Raw genomic sequence first — 18,468 nt, forward strand, 5'->3', positions numbered from 1 at the left:
GATATGATCGGGTTCAACTGCTAGGATGTTGGTTGTTTTCAAGGATAAAGCAAATGATGCGGAAAGATGGCCAACTAAGTTGCAAAATTCGGTGGCGTTTATGTCAGTGGGGAGGCGTGACTCATGGAGAGTACTGTCGAGGATTTCTTGATAAAGTGGGCTTGTTCGTAAGAATCTAGAATGGAAATCTGAGCTGGCGTGTTTTCAAGGTGTTCCAAGATATTATACTGTGGTCCTAATGAGGGTGATCTTGATGAAGGTGCTTTGGATGGAGGTGGTCTTGATGGTGCAGACACAGGTGGGCCAGCTATATTGAGCTGAGCTTGGCGATTAGTAACAACACATTGGGCATCTGGGCCTTTGATGTTTATAACATTGATAGACGGCTCAACTTGTGATATGCATCCGATAAGGCTCCCATAGTCCAAATATGCTGAGGTATAGTTTTGAGACTTATCTCGATTATCGCTTTGTTTATTTGAGGCATTGTTTGATTTGTCGGTAGGGGTGTTTGTAGGTGATTTTCCTATGTTTGTGTTATGAGGAGGAAAAATGTTTTGATATATCATCAACCCCGCATTGGTGAAACTTGTGCCTCTACTGTGATCTCTTTTTGGTCAATAAGGTCTTGAACATAATCTTTGAATTGCATGCACCTAAGGGTGGTATGTCCTTTGACACGATGGAATTTGCAAAACTCGTTATCCTTATACCAGGATGCTCTAGACTGATTAGGTTCCAAAGGTTGTATTTGCGGATATCGAACAAGATTATCCTAGGCTAGTTTTTCAAATATTGCATCAAGGGGCTCCTCCAGTGGGGTGTACATGCGTGGTTATCTCTGAACACGTGGTTTAGGTCCAGCCGAAAGTGTGATGGCATTGGTTTGATTGTGATGGGCGGGTACTTGTTGATTTTTCTGCATAGGTAGTTGTTGATATATAGGGGGTTGTTGCTGATAAGGTTGTTGTTGACAAGATGTGGTGGGAATGTTGGTAGCTGCCCCAACAATATGAACATGTTGGTTGTCGGTGACACCATTTGTCACCGTGTTTTTGTTTTTATTTGCAATACCGTGTTTTGTTGTTGCTTGGGCCTCGGTCTTGGGTGTTTTCTTTGTAAAGTTTGATGACATCATCCTTGATGAGCCCTTGTTCAAGTTCCATCCCTTTTTCCTTAATGTCTTTGTATGTTTGTAAATAGTTCATAACCATGTGATGGGCAAGACTAGGATATGCATTATTTATGAACATTTTGACAAGGTGACGTTCTAGGATGGTACATGAGATCCTAGTTGTGAGGGTTTGCCAATGTTGTAAGTATTCTACAAGGCTTTCTCCTCTTTTTTGCTTGGTATGAACTAGGTCTACTACAGAGAATTCGGTTTCGACAAGATGAGCATATTGAGCTACAAAGGCTTCAGAAAGATGAGCATATTGGTTGGGATGTGGTATGAATTAAGGGTTGAGTGTTTTGTGGAATGGGAGTAGTGACCTGTGTTGAAGGGATATTCGGTTCTGCTAGTTCTGTGTGTGTTGGTTGATACCTGCTGTTTGGTGAAAAGAAATGATCATAAGGGATAGATGATCCTGTAGATGGTGGTTGCCATCCGAACAGAGGATGCACAAGATCTGTAATGTTGGGAGGCGGTGGTCGTCTAAAATCAAAGGCGCCAACATTGTCTCTTAAGAAGTTTGCCATGATGGTCTGCCTATTTCTATTTATGATAGCATTAACAATAATCGGTGTCCAGGTTGGTTCATGAAAGCATCAATATCTATGGAAGAACCTGTTTCTTCGAGAGTTTGTGATGGTGGATCTAGTGGTGATCTGAAACTATGGGGTATGGCTGAGCCCGAGCCATGCTACTACTAAGAGTAGGATCCATGTCTTTATTCTTTCGTTTGTTCTTACCAAAATGTGTGGTTGGTGGCATGAAATGCTAACTTTTCTAAGGATGGAATGCAAAAGAGATGATGATGAGTGTATGTGACAAGATGATTTACTCAGGTGTGCCTAGGGTGGAAGGATTTCCTAAGATGCAAAGGGGGATATGTAAAAAATGCTTCTAATGGTATCTAGGAAGCCTAAATGATATGGTACTATGTGGAGGAGATTGTGTTTCCCTTAAGTGTGAACTTGAAGATGTGGTGTCGATATCAAACTCTAAGGTAGCCTTGTGACCATTTGGAAGACAAATGGGATCAAGTGTGTAGCCCAACCTTTTGCTTAAGGTGATGTGGGACACAAGTGACAGTTTATCTTAAACAATGCTTAGTTTTGAGAATAACTATGATAGTGAGATGGATGGAGATTTCTTTTAGGGAAACAAAGCTCAAAATTGGTTATGCTAAATGATCTCGTTTATTTTTAAAAATGGAGGTTTTGTTTTGCAAGGAAACCTCTCGGTCAAGTAGGATATGTAACAATGGTGTTTTGAGAAAGGTAACCTTTGGACCAAAGAAGGATAAGTTTGTTTATAACTGGACTTTTGTTAATGACCACTTTTTGAGATAACAAGGATAGTTTTTTGAAAAAGAGTGAAGTTGGACCAACAAAACCAAAGTTGTTGCGAATGTACTTGCTAACAACTATTTTTGGGATAACAAAGATAAGACCTCTTCCAATGCTACGATGTGTGAACAAACAGTTTCTCAAAGGACAAAGCAACTTTGAGAAAGACAAACAAGTGATCTCTTTAGCAAAAGGATTTGATAGTAACCATAGAATTGTGTATGTTTTACAAATGTTTTCCACGGGTCTTGAGCACAAATAAGACAATTCGAACACACTCTTTATCTCTAAGGTCAAATTTTGGTTGCAACATGCTATTCAACGGCCCACAACTTGATGTCTCCTGATTCTAGTGCAATATGTCTCTTTCATCGAAGAGGTGAGTCGATACAAGAGTTGATTGACAAATGATACACATCAAAGAATCCTCAAAGCATGGCAAATAGAAGCCCCCCTTTTGCGGGAACGACCCTTGGAGATGAAACCCAAGTGGCCTTATGCCTCTACCAGGGGAGCACAATGGTGAGTAGTCTTGAGGGATGCTGTTTCCCTTGCATCGCAAATAACATACCAAGGATAAAAGGGTAGCTACTAAGTTGGTTCGTAATTAGGTCTGTGGTGTCAACCAAACGATTGTTACGTATGTGATCCACTTAAGAATCTATTACGAACATGCTGAAATCGTGGGAAAGTTTTCTCACCTCAGGCTACCCCCAGAAACACACCGCCCGAATTTGCCTAATGGAGCGAGAAAGTTTACCCTTCCCCTCATTTATATACTGGCCAAATTGTTTACCGGTTTGAGCTTCTCACCAAAGGGGACGTGCTTCCCAGAGGTGGATGAACTGGTTAGAAACACTCTTAGGTTGTTGCGAATGGTCTTGCTAACAACTTCGGTACATGCATCACGTATTTAAATGGTTCTACTTTGCAAGAAATAGAAAAGTCAAAGATGTGCTAAAAGACACAATCTCAATACACACAAGGGACTTGATTCATTCTATTTCTGAAGCTTTTAGATTCTCTATCGTATAACTTGAAGACACGTGATTAGCATTCAAATGTTCATTCCAACTGGACGATGTCACCAACAAAGGTAAATCGACTCAACAAAAGTAAATCGTGCGTGTGAAAGCTTGAAAAAGAGGGAATAAGAATGTTTTTATTTCAGAGCATTCCAGATTGAATGAAGTTCATTTAAGCACCAAAGTTGAAGTGTGTTGATTTGCAATGTTCTTTAATACCCAAAATCAAATGTTTATCCTATTCGTTCTTTTTAACCTTTAGCATTCAAGAGTGTGTCAATCATGCATTCCAATGAAAACGTTAGATTTTAGTCCATGGCATTCAATATCGATTTTAGCAATATGCATTCAAAGACAAATTTTTAAACATCCAAGTTCATTTTCCAAGAGCAAGAAAATGTTTAAGGAAAACCTGCAAGAAACATGGTTAGTGGTTTTCTAGAAGTCTTCAACCGACAATGCACAAGTTAGCAAATATCCCTACAAAACCACAAGTTAGGGTATCGAAATAAAATGTGAAATAACCCTACAATGAAAATATTAATAACAAAGTTTGGTCATTGATAGCGAAAACAAGTATCTAAAAAGCTGCAAAATATGATAAAACCAACACCATCATGATGGGCTTGGAACCAGCTTTCTGACAATATTTCGTTTTCTAAAAACAGAGTCCGGATGCTCAAGTTATGAGCAAAACGCCGAACTTTGCTTCTTAAGGCTTAGAAAGGGAATGTAGTAGTGATGCCGTGCTGACATCACCGAAGTGCAAGTTTAAATATGATGGCCATATGGCTTTCATAGGCAAAAAATGACTTGCTGACATGGCAGATCCAATGGGTGCTAACTATGCACGATTAGGCAGTGACTTAGCATGATGATGTGTTACCGATGTGGTTGGGACCCAATGAATGGGTGCGAGCAGGAGTTGTAGTAGTGGTGGCGGTCTTCAAAGGCTGCAGGCTGTGAGGAGGTCGCTGGAGGCGCTGGAGGTAATGACAAAGGGTGGAAGCAGCAGCGAAGGCCATGGGAAATGGGTACGGGTAGCAGTGGAGGGTTGCACGGGAGGAAGAGTAGGCTATGGGAGGAGTGCAGAGGTGGCAGAGGAAGCGAGGCAGGGATGGAGTAGGCCACAAACAGAGAAGGTAGGCAGGGCCACATGATTGTGATGACTAGCAGCGTTGTGGTGGTTGGTAGCTGGGTCTAGGTGGTGCCTGCAAGAAATTGAAAAAATTTTGGGGGCTAAAATCCGTGCCACTCCAAAAAGACAGGCACGTGTTTTACACTTTTTTGAATTTTTTTGTTTGTTTGTTAAAATACATATATATGAATATACATATTTTTACAAAATTTTCAGTGTTTAGTATGCCACAACGGAATCATCTGATGAAGAATCAACATGATACAAAGAAACCAATTAGACAGTGAGTCCTCCTATCATAGAGAAGTCAATATGACCAAGGACCTTTCTATGAGATCTTGTCATTGTATCAACAATACCCGTGGAACCCTAATTACCAATACAAAACTGTCGTGGCCTATTTCTACAATAGTTAATATTCCTGGAAGCAAAAATCTGCTAACCACTTTGGGTTTCATCACAATCAATCCTCAACAGAGTTCCCACTATTTCTCTTAACCACAATCTTTTGTATTCAACTTCCAGATTTGCTTTGAGGAACGGAAATAGCTCTCAAACAAGATTTGGCCTTAATGGCACCCTAAACACAGTTTTTAGACAGAAATAGGAAATACACAATCAAAGTCATTTCATGTCCAGCATTGACCCTTATATAACAAAATCAGACCCTACTTAAAAAGAAGGCAACCATTGAAAAATGATTTACACAGGTACCTATTTATTTTTAAAATAACTGAAGAATAGGTAAAGACACTTCCAAACTTTTAAAATGTAACATGAATCCTATCAATCACAAACCAAAGAAAGATTCCACTTTTTCAGCCTCAGCTTCAAACTAGTCTCAGAGAGGCTCCGTCTTAGGCTGAACTCTAGTAGATGCTTGGAAGGCTCAAAATGAAAGAGAGCACTATCTCACACAGAAGTGTCCTCTTTTCATCCCGCATCAAAAAAGATTGTCAAATACAAAACCTTTGGTAATTTCTTCTCAATAATACCCAACCAAGCCCTAAAAACATCCATAATGACAATATTATATAAACTCTAAAACTCCCATGCATCTGCTGTGAATTGTCACTCACAGATGGATTTAGTTTAACAATATTTTTACATGCATGACATGGATTTGCTAGGACTAAACTCCCAAACCTCAAAATGACAAGACAAAAATAAAACTTTAATCTTAAATTGACTTCTGAGTTTAGAACTCCAGTTAAAACAGTACACTGTGAGTGGTGATTCTCGTAAATTCTGCATTAAAAGCAGTACCTTATCCATTGCTTCTTGCATGATAGGGCCAACTGTAACGAGTTAGTGTGGCCCATGGATATGGGTTTCTGTCCTTGTCCATTCACTCAGGTCCTTTGAATAAATTAAAATCTTTTGAGTTAAGATAGGTCCATAGGCCCCAGATCCAAACAAATAGGAAATATTAGGCTGGTCCACTAGTACATGAGAATAGGAAAACAGTTATGACACATTCTTACAAAAAATACTTAAACATACTAACATATTAATGCACCTCAATCCTAACACTCAATCACACATGACAAGGATCAAGCTCAACACAAGAAGTGATCCCGTTGGTTACTTGTGATTGAATGGGGGTTGGATCATGGTAGTGCAAGGCTGCAAGCCATGGTCCATTGTATCCTCCACATTCGTGCACTGCAACCTAAGTTTTGTTCCAAGATGTACCTGTTACAATGCAACTTCATGAATAGTATATCCAGAGAACTCAAAGGAAACAGAGATATGTAAGATTTGTATAACTGATATAATTACTGTTTAGAAACAGAAAAATTCATTTCCAATCGCAACTGAAACCATATCAGAAAACAATATGGTTTAACATCAGGATCAAAGCCCTTGCATATGTATTGCATTGTTGCTTACAGCTAAGCAATGCACACCACAGAGTTGGAGTATGGGTAGTGCATGCACACCCTTTGACATGTGCACAATTGTACTACACCTATCAACTCGATGTTCGTTTGAGGCAACATACAACACAGTACATACACTCCATACACCAAGCTGTAATATAATTTAGTCTACTTATGGTCAGATTCTATGTTTACTTACTCTGCCTTAAGCCAGTTGTGGCCACAAACAGAGGAATGAAAACAATAAAAATCTATGAGTTCAGTGGCTGAGTAGGGGTTCAAAAACCGCAAGCTCAATAATCTTGCAGAGATTGAACTTTGGTGACAACAAGTAACAACTACATTGAGTTTTAGTGTTGACAGTAATACATACAGCTACATTGTACCATCTGGTTTCTGCACTTCTCTACTCTATTTTGAATTCCATGATGTATTAATTTGCTATTCAATTAAAAAGTTATCTTTAAACTGTAATTAGTCTTATACCACAGTGTCACTCCACTGCCAGCAGTACTGCGGTGGTCCAAGGCCCCTACTTGCCCTGGACGCCATCCGTCAGTTCTGGACTTTTTCCCACTCAGATAGGATCCTTAGTCCTTCTATGTGGGCTGTTTCTGTTTCTTCTTGGACATGTGCTCCTGCTGTTGGCTTTCAGTCCCTTAGACCATTTGGTGGTCTCTTGTTGGACATCAATAAAATTACCTTATTTTTTTTCAGCATTTGCAACACAACTATGTTCTTACAAATCTATAGTGTTTTCTACTGCATATTCCTGGGGTTTGGATAAGTATACAATATCTCAGTCTTTAAGGTGAAGAAAGGTCTTTGCAGAAGCTGCTAAATTTGTTTGGTTGGCTCAAGATTGGAAAAAATATATATTGTGTTGTTTCTGTTGGATGATAAAGTAAGCAAGGGTTCAGTCAAATAACGTTGGTCTTTCTAAAGTCTGAGAGAAATGCAAAAAGGCTGAAAAGATTCCCTAAAAACTGAGTCAGACTCAAGATTGGGTGTTTACAGACTTGTTTGGCTGCAATGTGAAATTCCTGGATTCTTGGGAAGGTTGAAGTTTCTTTACGATAACACACAAATTTCCTAATTTATAATATTTGTTGTGCAAAGTTTCTCCATTGTTTTGGACTAAAACATATAGCCATTTGAATCCGGATATAGATATCATTATTTGGCAGACTATGGAAAATTTTGCATCCCAACACAACTATCTAGGAAGTTCTCACATTGCATTGTGATTGCAAAAGTTGGAAAAAGTAAATAAATGCTGGCATTTGATACGTTGTAACACCATGTGAACGTCAATTTTTATTTTTGGTGGCAGATTTGACCATTTTAGGAATATAAAATATTAACAAAGTACTCTCAAGAATCTTCCTATTCTAGCTTTTAACATATTATTTATCAAGGCCAACTTTTCCAACATTTTGATATATTATTTAACCTCTACACCATTAAAGATATATTATTTATCAAGGCCAACTTTTCAAACATTTTGATATATTATTTAACCTCTACACCATTTCTACTATCTTTAATGAAATATCTTGATGGGTTTGGATTTTTATTGATATGCTACATGTGAATTTGAGCTATGGACTGTACCTGGATAGTTGAACTCAACGGAAAACTACTTGGACAATATTCATGAGATGTTAGTAACATGAGAACATAAGGGCCCAGAAGAAGGCCATCACAAAACAATATCCTAAGAGGTGCTTTTTCGACATGGATTGCCAATGTGGCAATATTAATTTGAGATGCTAACTGTTACCTCTTCTTGACGAGCCACCAAACTAGACAATGAAAATTCTAAGTTCACAAAACATTTGTATTTATAGAAGACAATGATCTGTATAAGGATTAGAAGACGTGTGTGCAGGACACAGGCATAGAAATGAGAAAAATTAGGAAAATTGGAGATTTCCTAGCCATATTGTGAAACAGAAGGTTTTGCTAGGCAGTGTTTCAAAACCACCACAGTGGTCTCATATTGGAGTGATGGTTCTGTATTATAGTGGCAGTATTGTTACTACATGTAGTGGCAGTTTCACCTCATGTCAAGAAATGATTAGTTATAACAATTGGGTTTAAGAAGCTAAAAACTACAAACCCCCACATCTAAGCCAAAAAGGTTTCTTCAATTTTCATTCCTTAGTTGGGTTATTCTTTTTCCCTTTATTCGTAATCTTTTAATATTCAATGCATCGGATTATTATTTACTTTGATAATGGGCCAAGTTGATGGGAAAGAGATTTCTTGTCTTTTTTCTCACCTTAATCTTTTGTTAACCTTACCAGTTTGTTTGCAGACTTGAATAAGGCAATTTTTAAAAATTTGTCAAGCTACTTTGGTAATTTGCAAGGAAATTCGTTAAATTTAATTAATGTAATTGAATCTCTGGAATTAGATAGGTAACTCCCATATGTATTTATCAATTGTGCAGCTTGTGTAGATATTTTTACACACATATTGCCTTGGATGTCCCTGACAACATGCAGTTTGAATGCATTATCCACTCTCTTGTTTGACTGGAGTTGTGGGTAACTGTCATAAATCTGAGTCACATCACCACAATCACCTTTGTTGATCAATCTTAACTTGGATCTCATATTGGCTATGGTATAAAATAGGTATGAGGACACAAATCTTTTTATTGACTTGAAATTGAATGAGTTGCCTATGAAGTTTGTCACTGATTATTTCATGCAAATCAGTAAGCTGCCGCTCAGTGACAATGAGAATAATTAATAAATAAATCCATTCTTTAAAGTTATGAACATTTTCATTACCTATTAATCTATGTAGAAGCATGATGATGCTATACATGTCTTCCTTGAAATGAGATTTGTGTATACTTTTAGGCAATTGTGACATCCCCTTACCAGGAATTGCTGACCAATGTCTTATAGTAGTATTACGGCATGCCCTTTTCTTCTTTGTAATGCTGCTATGCCATTGTAGTATTAATGTTGGAAAAAGCCTCTCTATAAGGTCATGTGGAAGTTACACCCATGGACTCTCCATTTAGTTTGGCTTTAAGTCTACCTTTTGTTCTCCTCACATTTTAGATCTCAAGATGTGATGCTGTATGCACTCCAAAACAAGATCTATGCATTGTTTAACCACATAAGAAACTTGCTTCTTATAGGAGCCCATTACTTATCACCTTTTATGCAATCTAGGACCTATTTTCTTCCTTCTTTTTATTCTAGAAACCTTTGAAGTTTACATGCCCTAACTTCATGTCTCCAATTCCCAACAACGTGCTTTCCAAAATAGAAAAATTCTCGTATCCGAGATATTTATATTTCACTGATGTAGGAGAATCCTAGGTGTAAGGGCAATCTTGCATCACCGCAAAATATTTCTGTTTTGCCTTTTTCAATAAGAGTTGTTTTAGTGCAGAGTTGCTATTTTTGGAAACTTGCTATTTTTAGTAAGTTGTCTATCTAAGCTCAGAATGTTTTGATTTCATACATAGAGTTTCATTTCAGATATATCAGCCTGCCACTTGAGCTTCATTGCAATACCAAGTGTATTGGTGAAGTGCTTGAGAATTTTTGGTACAAGATTTTTGAACTGAATTTTGAAGGTCTTAAAGGCCTCGAAACAATGTTGAACATTGGTTGACAACGCTTATACAATTGAGTTGTTGTAGTTCAGAAGGTGCCCTTTCCAAAAATTGGTTACCATAGTCAATCAGAGTTACGGTTAAAAAGTTATGGTCTCCAAAAGTGGTGCTATGTTAAATTATAAAAATTAAATCATTTGGGCCAACTCTAATGTAATAAGATATGAAAATTAATAATAATTTAGGGTTGGTTGGCCACAAGGTCTTGGGCTAAATTTCTAGAACCTTCTTGGGCGGTGGAAATTGCCTATATAAAGAAGGCTTGTAGGGTTGTCTAGGGCAGTTTTGGGTTGTTGTTGGCAGCTCTGGCTTATAGAATATTGTAAGGAAAATGCCCATGTGGCTTTGCATGTTGTATTTTTGAATCTGTAATTCTATACTTTGGAGATAATAAGAAGCCAACTTTGTGTTCTTGCAACTTGTTTCTCTATCTCTGTTATATGTTTGTGTTGTTAAGGGGAGTACCCTTCATGATTATCAAGGGGTATTAGAGTAGGAGTTCCTGACTATATATAATATAGACAGATTGTCGATTGTGAGGTAATTTGCACCAAGACCATGGTTGTGGGTTTGAGTGATAATTGCAAAAATGACTCCACGAAGGGAACGTGGTAGAATATCTGAAGGTGTGACAACTGAGGGTTTTAGAGCCCTCTAGAGACAAGTGCAACCTGTTTGGATTAGAGTGACAAATATAACAATTACATGCAAATATAATCAATATCACAAATGAATAAAAAACACAGAATGAACAGAAGACACAAAATTTAACTTGGTTCACCTATCCTTGGGCTACATCCACCAACAACAAGTCTGATATTATTATCCAATGATTTCAACCTGATGACAATCTGCAATCGCTTTCAACTCAATACTGTCGTAAGAAGCTACTAATTATCACACATCATAAAATCCCTGACCCTACGCCTTTTTATACAAGACTTAGGACCAGAGTATGGCGCCCAATAGAGAAACAATTCCCGATGCCTTTTATAATCATAAAGTCATTTTTGGCCTCAGGGGAGTGCACTTGGGGGACCCTGCAGAGGATTTTGCCACTTGACCCCATCATGAGGTGCTGCCCCTAAATCCATGTAGAAAAAATTGGCAAGAAAACCACGCCAAATGAAGTGGGGAAAAATTAACCTCTGTGTTTGATTAGGCTCCACATAACAACACAAGCATTGCAAGAGGAGATTTGTAGAGGAATGAATATTATAGTAAGAGATGAAAACAAGCATGAATTTGAAGAAGGGCATGTTGGACAGGACGAAGCAGAAGGAGTTACGGATGTTGAGGAAGATAGGCTTTTCAGGGCCATTTCCAAGGTTGGGAAAAGACCTAAGATTGAAGTCCCCACATTTTCGAGAAATTTGAACCCAGAGGAACTAATTGATTGGATCAATGAATGAATATTTTGAGTATGAAGATAGAGAAGATCTTGATAGGGTCAAGTTCACAAAGGCCAGAGTGAAGGGTCATGCGAAAATTTGGTGGCAAGAGATTCAATTGGAGCAAACTAGAAGAGGAAAGGAGAAAATCATAAGATGGGCTCTAGATGGTAGAGAAATTGAAGTGACAATTCATTCCTGTTGATTATGAGCTCGATCCATTGAAGAAAATGCGAGGGTTAAAGCAAGCGGGAAGATATGTTTAGGAGTATATAGAAGAGTTTATCAAGTCCTCATCAGAATAGGTCATGCGGAAGCTAGCAAGGAGAGAATTTCCTGTTACCTTAATGGGTTGAGGCCAAGCATTCAAGAGGAGTTGAGTCTAGCTAGAATGACTAGTATTGAAGAGGCATACCAGTTTTCCTTAAGAGTAGAGGAAAAGTTGAACAAGAAGTTTGAGAGAAGGAAAAGTGGAAGAGGTCGTAGTGTGGAAGATTTAGTGGATGGTCTTATAGAGGCCAAAATGAAGATTAGAAAAAGGACAAGGCCAACAAATAGTCAAAATCAGAGGGGCAATAATTTCAATCGTTTCCATGATCAAAATAATAAGGATTGGAGAGGAGGAGGAAGAGGGCGAGGATGAGGACAAGAAGTAGGAAGAGGAGGTTTTTGTGGAACTTGTTTCCATTGTGGCAAAGGTCATAGAGAATATGAATGTCCTCAACGCCAAGGAAGGACATATTGGAGCGCTGAAGGCCATACAAGAGTTGCACATTTAGATGAAGATGCTAAGTCATCACATTTTGAAGATGCTGAAAGAGGATAGGTCCTAGTTAACATAAGAGTCTTGCTGAGTGATGAGAATGAACATAAACAAAGGAGGAGCTTGTTTCATACTAGGTGCAAGTTTGAGGATAAGTGTTGTGATTATCGATAGTGGGAGCATTAACAATTTTGTGTCAGAGGATATGGTCACAAAGTTAAAGCTCAAGAGAGAGAGACACCCGCATCCATACCGGATTGCTTGGGTGCAGGATGACGACAAGATCTTGGTCAATGAGTAGTGCTTGGTAAAGTTCAAGATTGGGAGCTATGATGATGAGTTATTATGTGGTGTCATGCCCATGGATGCATGTCATGTTGCTGGGAAGGTTGTGGCAGTTTGATAGATGTGTTGTACATGATGGTAGTGCAAATACCTATTCCCTGACAAAGGATGGAGTGAGACATAAGCTGAAGTAATTGAAGGACGCAAAAGAAAATGTATGTAGTAATGCCAGAATATGTTTGGTTGATGGATGGAAGTTCCTAGAAGGTATGAGGCATGAGCATATGTGTTTTTGCTTTAATTCCAAAAGCTGGTAATGAAGTAGAAGATGTACTTGCAAAAGTTGCAAATTTGTTGGGTGAGTTTCAGGATATTGTATTCGATAATGTGCTTGATGGATTGTCATGAGTGAGAAAGATCAATCATCAAATAGATATGATTCCAGAAACCAATCTGTCAAATAAGGAAGTGCATAGAATGACACTAGTAGAAAGTGAAGAGTTGAACAGGGAAGTACACGAGTTGTCAAGTCCATTTTCTGTACTGTTGATGTCAGTTTTGTACCACTACATAACATATAGCAATTGAACACTTGATATGGGATATCAAACACTCAATTCCTCTCTTGAAAAGTTAATACTCATGAAGACATGAGAAAAACTCCAATGTTCCTTACACCTGTGGATACTAACTCAGTTATTGATGTGATTTGCTGGTAATCACACAGGCGACCTTACGTTGTTCATTCAAGGATGACTTGGGTTTCAGGATGATGGTGACTATTTTGTATGAGTGCGAGATGATGTTGATGGTGGTGATGATGGTGGAGGGTGTAGCGCCAGATAATGTTGATTGCGCGAGGAGGAGGCAATAATGCTTTAATGACTTTTACCTTCCTAACTTTCTTCTTCAAAACTCCAACTACTAAACTACTTGCTATTCTACTCCTACTCCTATGAATGGAAAGATTAGCAAATGGACGGGAATCGAATCTGATGAAAGTTTACCTGCGGCTCTACCTCCATAGATGCAATGATTCAAGGGAAAAGACTAGTATACCATGCAAGACTTTGCAATAAGCCGCTAGGATGCTAGTGGCCTAGTTATAGATCTCTATCAAACATACACTAATATCACCATGCAACCATCCATCTACTCTTACTCTTACTTAACAATTTCTTGAAATAAATTCTACTCTAACAATTTCAAAGGAAATCTAATTCTAACTATTGGAAGTAGAAACCATGCAATAACACCAAATGTTCTTAATCACCATGCAAGCCACAACAATGATAAAGAGAAGTGATTTTGGTATTATCTTAGCAACAATTTTCAACCCTTTACAAATGAGAGCAAAGGGCCTTATGTAGAGGCCAAAATTACAACCAATGGTAGAGATTAAGAGCCAAAACCAACGATCCAGATTGAATCCTAGAAATCCTAATTAGGGTTGCCACCCCATTGGCCAATGAGAAGATGCCACCTCATCAATAGACCAATGAAAAAAGAAGTGGCAACCAATAAGAAGACACCAAAATGGTAGCCAATCAGAATCATACACCTATCCTACCTAAGAAGAAGGAGAATTTTCCACTTGGGCTTACATCAAATGATCTTCTAATATAGTTCTACCATTTTCTTTCATCCTTTTAACCAAAGTGATGAAGTTGGCTAGCGTGTCGTTGACTTCCTTAATGGGAGGGCAAAATGTATGCTTCATCTTGAGCTCAGTTGAATTCATCAAGTTGCTTGCTGCTTGTAGTGTTTTCTCATGATCCTTCTCATACTCTTTCACATATCCGATCAAGGCATTGAGGGAGGCAAGGGTGCCTAAATGTTTCTTCTTGGTGGAAACCTTCCCCAACTCATCCAATCTTGATCCAAACTCTATCTCATTGACGTCCTCCTCTTTGATATCTTCAAAATCAAGTGCGGCCCCAACATTGCTCATCATGGTTGAAATGGAAGTGTCAATGCCTGAGCCGTGTTGTGCAATCTTGTTCCGTACCTCTTCAAGTATCTTCAATCTGATAGTTAAGGCAACAAACCAAGACTCCACCGTACTCATTCCTCCTTCATCTACCAACTTTAGTTCCCTTAACTATCCTGGTCTTTTCTAACCTTCCTATTCAAATTTGGTTTGCATGAATAGCCAAGCCTGGCCTAGCCTCAAATATTTTCAAATCACTTCCTCCAAATTTGCTCTTTCTTGAAATTCACTCTTCCTTGAGATTCACTTCTCAATTTCCACCATCTCTAAATCAAATAAAAGAGATAGGACCCCATATAGAATTGCATTGTCCGAAGTTGTAAATCTAAATTCTTGCTTATAATCCTAGCCCATCAAATCTTTTTTTCCCCTTTTCAATTTCATCAATAAAGAAGTACATCCCGTTTTCAAATTGCATACCTCTAGCTAGGCCCATGATCCGGCTGAGGAGCACAATGAGATCGCCATATTCTGATTTGAAATCTGACACGGTGAGCCTTGATGCTTTGGTGACTCCCTTCTTGCCTTAGTGTAGCCAATCCTGCTTTAGATGAATGAAATAAGCCTCTTGGTTATCTTGGAATAGCTTAGCCATCTGATCCGTCATTACCACCGTTATGCTTTTGTATTGGGGGATATTGAATGCTTATTCGACCACTTGTCTGCCAATGTTGGCTAACACCCTCTTCCCTTCATAAAAAATGATGGATTTACTAACTAAATCAAACCGAGATGCACATTCCATTACCAATTCTGGACAAGGCAAGGTAGGAGGGAAGGCCGCCGCGTGTACAATTCTGCTTTTGTAGATCTTCTTTGCCATGGGGGATTGCCCTTCCTTCAGTTTGTCCTTTAGCTGTATCATGTTTACTGTGCCAATATTGGTATCACTTATTCGCCTCACTTTCGAGAAGAAGGTGGTCTTAGGCATCATGTCTTCCTTGTCTTTTTTGGTGTTCGTTCCATTTGTAATCTTGTTTGCACTGACATCTACCATCTTAAACATTTATTTCTGCCCCCTCGTTCTAAGTGATATGGACTACCCTTATCGGTCTCCAACCTTTTTTCTATCGATGGATTTAAACTTATTTTTGCCTTGCTAATTCCTATCACTACACTTATCAATCTCCAATCTTCAACCTAGGGCTGAGACTACCACTTATTTTTGCCTTGCCGTTACCTTAGGATGGACTACACTTATATCTCCCAACTCCATTCTTAGGGTGGTCTAGCTTATTTTTGCCTCGCCAAGTGTCCTATCATGAAATCTACACTTATCTCTCCAAACTTCAACCTATTAACAGAATGATGAAATGGTGGATGATGAATGCAAAAAGTATATAAGGGAAACGAACCAAGCAAGAACAAGAAGTGGAATCCGCCTTTAAACCAATCTTCACCTCTAAAATGAATAGAATTTTACCTTAATTTTGTCTTTACCAATAACTGGGCCCTCTTCAAATTTAGATCAGATTTCGGAAATTTTAATTCTCTTTGCAAATAATGATGCCCTGGCAAAAATCAGAATTTTGTCTCATTGAAATCACCCACATATTTGCTAAAAATCAGACCTTGGATCATGTAGCTCCCTTGCCAAATAAAATCGCTCAAATCTAGGGCAGAAATTTGCAGCCTCTAGCAAAAATCAAAACTTTGAGAAATCACCCAAGCAAGAGAAAATTCAGATCTGCTCCAAAATCACCTAGGGCAAAAATTCGCCCAAGATGGAAGAAGAAAAAAATGACGCCAAGCAAGGAAAAATTTGCATAAGAAAATCACCCAAATTTGCAAGCTGCCCTTCTAGAGAAAAATCGCTCAACACGAGGAAGATGGAATAAGGAAATGAGAGATGGGGGAGCCTCTCATACCAAAATTTGCTTGTCCCTTCAAGCTGGCCAACTTGCCCTAGGGGAAAGCAAAAATTAAATTAGCTCTTTATTAATGGCCCAGATTTAAATGCCATGCTAAAATTATTTAGCTCATAGTGAAATTAGCCCATTTAATTGCCGGTTGTGATAAAAAATTGTAAAATAAAATAAGAAAAGCCTAGGAGATGCCAAAATTTTCATTTAAAGGTGTTTTAGCAATTAAAATATCATTAAAATTAAATTTGGCAAGCCAAAATCAATTTTCAATTCCAATTTACCAATTTCTTTCAACATTTAAGAATCTCCTAAGCAATATTTCAACCAATTTAATGAGATTTTGCAATTTAATCCAATTTTAATTTTGCAATACAATTTCAATTTTTTACCAAAATAAATCATTTTTCTGGTCATCAAAATCGATTTTCCAATTTCAATTTCACTGTCAAATTTTTTTTTTCTTTTCACCAAAAAATTTAAGATTTTCCAAAATGACTAAATCTAAGAAATTCATTTTTTGAAAATGCTCAAGCTTATACAATTGTTTCAAATTTTCAAAAAATATCTAAGTCCAAAAATTTGCAAACTTATCTTGCCGAATTTTATAAATTTGTTAGCTTATTTATAATTGTTTTTAATTGCTTTTTGTGGTCCCCCCCTTTTTTTGTTGAGTTCCTTTTTTCTTTTGGGTGTTAACCTTTAGCATGATTTAATGTTATTTATTATTTCTTTTATTATGACTTTGGTCTTTATTATATATATATATATATATATATATATATATATATATATATATATATATATATATATTTGGTAGCTAATTTAAAATTATTTTTATTTGCTTTTTGTTGTCCCCCGTTTTTTTGTCGAGTTTCGTTTTTCTTTTGTGTGTTAATATTTAGCATAATTTATTGTAATTTATTAATTCTTTTATTGTTATTTTGACTTTGGTCATTATGATATCTTTATTATTTATATTTTATTCTTAATTTGTATTTCGTTTATTGTTTAAATTTCCTTTTCTTTTTCTCTCAGTTTTTGATATTTATTTATTTATAAATCTTATTATTTATTTTTTCTCTTATTGAATATCTTTTATATAGTTATTGATGTTTTTTTCGTCTTGTTTAATTTTCTTAATTTATTGTTATTTTTGTCTTGTCTCCTTGGACTGGTGTTGCCTTCCTTGCCCCCCTCTCCCCTTCTTTTTATTCAGCTTGGGTCTGCAACCTATTATTCACTTTCTAAGCTCTCTCATCCTGATGATGGATCATTGAGTATGATCTGAAACATTGATGCTGATAAACTCACACACAATCTTACCCAGAAGCAGAAATTGAATATTATTTAACCGTCAAAAAATGTTGTTTTTGAGTTCTGTTTGGCCTAAGGATAAAATTACATGTATCGAAAAATCAACTTTTAGCACTAGGTGAAAAAACAAATCACATCAAATCCCTCTTGGGCCCGAAGGCATCCAAGGTGTAAAATTTTCAAATCAAAAACTTTTGGACAACTCTGAAAAACTTGCCAAGGCAACCCAAAAAAGGGGGTCCCCAAAATTTTGGGGCAACGGTATGAAATCCCCACAACATGTACCAGTAATAATAACACCAAAGAAGAATGGAGAATGGAGGATGTGTGTAGGTTCTCGAGCCATCAACAACATTACTATCAAGTACAAATTTACCTTGCCAAGGATGGATGATATTATGGATTGTTTGAACGGATTTGTATATTTTGACAAAGATTGATCTAAAAAGTGGATATTATAAAATCCAGATCAGAGAAGGAGATGAATGGAATATCCTCTTCAAGATAAAGGAGGGGTTGTATGAGTGGTTAGTCATGCCTTTGAGTGGTTAGTCATGCCTTTTGTGTTAACCAAGGCACCGAGTACATTCATGCAATTAATGAGGTACAAAAAGAATTTTTGGGTAAGTTTGTCATTGTTTACTTTGATGATATTTT

At 37.4% G+C, this 18,468-nt stretch overlaps 1 protein-coding gene across 6 annotated transcripts in view; it reads left to right on the top strand.

The window, feature by feature from the left end:
- Window positions 1–18,468, top strand: part of LOC149532804 (increased DNA methylation 2-like) — a 69,085-nt gene that overhangs the window by 33,797 nt on the left and 16,820 nt on the right. Inside the window, exon 2 of one of the 6 annotated variants that reach the window (XM_089807716.1) lies at window positions 9,016–9,202. The exons of the other annotated variants lie outside the window; for them this stretch is intronic. The gene's annotated coding sequence lies outside the window, so the exon portion shown is untranslated. The remainder of the gene's footprint in view (window positions 1–9,015; window positions 9,203–18,468) is intronic. 6 annotated transcript variants of the gene reach the window in all.

The sequence above is a fragment of the Cupressus sempervirens genome, chromosome 10, assembly GCF_028749045.1.
Source record: "Cupressus sempervirens isolate cs-2001-9-10 chromosome 10, ASM2874904v1, whole genome shotgun sequence".
Classification (NCBI taxonomy): domain Eukaryota; kingdom Viridiplantae; phylum Streptophyta; class Pinopsida; order Cupressales; family Cupressaceae; genus Cupressus; species Cupressus sempervirens.